Source organism: Austrofundulus limnaeus, unplaced genomic scaffold (genome assembly GCF_001266775.1).
Source record: "Austrofundulus limnaeus strain Quisiro unplaced genomic scaffold, Austrofundulus_limnaeus-1.0 Scaffold609, whole genome shotgun sequence".
Classification (NCBI taxonomy): Eukaryota; Metazoa; Chordata; class Actinopteri; order Cyprinodontiformes; family Rivulidae; genus Austrofundulus; species Austrofundulus limnaeus.
The window spans coordinates 130,207-132,169 of NW_013953011.1; the positions used below are offsets into that span (position 1 = coordinate 130,207).

The 1,963-nt window shown below is 40.3% G+C and overlaps 1 protein-coding gene across 1 annotated transcript in view; it reads left to right on the forward strand.

Moving 5' to 3' along the window:
* The first annotated feature begins 541 nt into the window (after positions 1-541).
* Positions 542-1,963, forward strand: part of gli2a (GLI family zinc finger 2a) — an 85,231-nt gene continuing 83,809 nt past the window's right edge. Inside the window, exon 1 of the mRNA XM_014027034.1 lies at positions 542-624. The gene's annotated coding sequence lies outside the window, so the exon portion shown is untranslated. The remainder of the gene's footprint in view (positions 625-1,963) is intronic.

A 1,963-nucleotide genomic window follows, 5' to 3' on the forward strand; every position in this document is an offset into this window, starting at 1 on the left:
AATTTGAAAAAACAAAACAGTTTTCAGGAAATAGTCTGTCTCGTTAAAGCTGAGCTAAACTTTTATTTTCATCATTTATATATATTTATTGTTTGTGTTTTGTGCTTCCAGCACATTTGATCTATTTTTTTTTTTTGTTTTTTCAGATTGTTTTTGTTTATAGTTGGGTATTTTTTCCTTCGGGTTTTTTTTTTTAGAGGGAAGATTGTGTTTTTAGAAATGGTTACTCCTCATAGTTAAAGCATTTTTTATTTAAAGGCTCTGATTGGTCAGCTGCTCTGCCTGTTTATAAATAGGGCTGGTCCTCAAAGCCCTGTCACTCTACACAACTTATACCAACTTACGAACATTTAAAAAACGTCTACATTGAAGATGGAACTGAAAAAATCAACAGGAAGTTTATCTTCGGTACATAATGTAATTCGAACAAATTGATAAAATATAAAACTTTTATTAGAAATTGCACTTTTTTGGCTCCTCCTCCTTCCTCCTCTCACCTGTTGTTGGTGCTGATTGCACTCAGCTGTCTGCAGGCCGTCTGCCTCAGCCTGCCATGTGTTTTTGAGTTTTGTTGATCTTTATTTTTTGTAGCTTTGGCCTGGTGGGACCAGTCGTCTTCTTTTCGTGAGTATATTTCTTTTTTTTAAGAAGAAAAGACACAATTTAAACAACAAAGTGCTAATTTGTGGCTACAGTGTAGCTTACCACCATCAGTGTGTGAATGGATGAAGTGTTCAGAYCAGTTTACCAATATGTTGACAGAAAATATAGAGTAAATAATTAGTTTGAGATTTATTTTCTATGCATGGAAAAAACAAAAATATTTATTTTCCATCTTTTTACTTTTTTTAAACAGAGCAGAATATTTCATCCCTGCTTCTGCTGCTCTTTTATATTTTATTGTACTTTTATTACTGATTTATTTGGTTTAGTTTCTGGTTTTCCTGTAAAGAACCACTTCACTTGTTTTAAATGTTGACTTTAGAATTTGTTTTCTACTTGAATGAGGTCAGAGGTCAAAGTTAACAAGCACAACTGAAAATGTTCAGGAACTGAAACTGAGAAAAAAACCAGCAGAAGTCTGAAAAACACTGAAAAAACTCCAGACAAYAAGAAAAACTGTTGATCATTTATAAGAGTAGGAAAGTCTGGATTATTTAGAGAGAAACATGAGGATCTGAGGACCGGATCAGGACTGGGTCAGGACTGGATCACTTCAGGATTGAACCTTTAATAACCCACAGTTCTTGAAGCGGCCACCAGAGGGCAGCAGATTGTAAGACATGCTTGTTACAGGGCCTCTGATGAGAAGAAAGAGTTTATTTTTATGAATGAAAAGCTTCTGGAGTCCAGTCTGAGTTCTGAAACACTGGACCGGACCTGTGCACGCAAACACACAAACACMCATCTGTCCCCCCCTACGCACACACACTGAAAAACATTATGTTTGGAGGCCTTAGTCAGGTTGTGTTTACTAACGACGCTGATGTTGACCCGGTCCAGAGGGGGGGTTAAGGGTAGAAGGGTCCAGAGGGGGGGTTAGGGGTAGAAGGGTAAGGTTCTGGACCAGTGGACCAGTGCACCTGAACCTGGAAAACCAAAATAACACCCGACACTCTTCATCACTTGGTGTCACTCCTCCTCCTCCTCCTCCTCCTGCAGAGTTTAGAGTCAGTTCTCTGCAGTTAAATTAGTCTCATCCAGTCACAGAAGTCCAACAAGCTCATTAAAATTCCTTCCTGTGAGCAGACGTCTCTCAGAGAGGACCGTCTCTCAGAGAGGACTGTCTCTCAGTGGACCATCTCTCAGAGTGGACCGTCTCTCAGAGGACCGTCTCTCAGAGAGGACCGTCTCTCAGAGGACCGTCTCTCAGAGGACCGTCTCTCAGAGAGGACCGTCTCTCAGAGAGGACCGTCTCTCAGAGGACCGTCTCTCAGAGGACCGTCTCTCACAGAGGACCGTC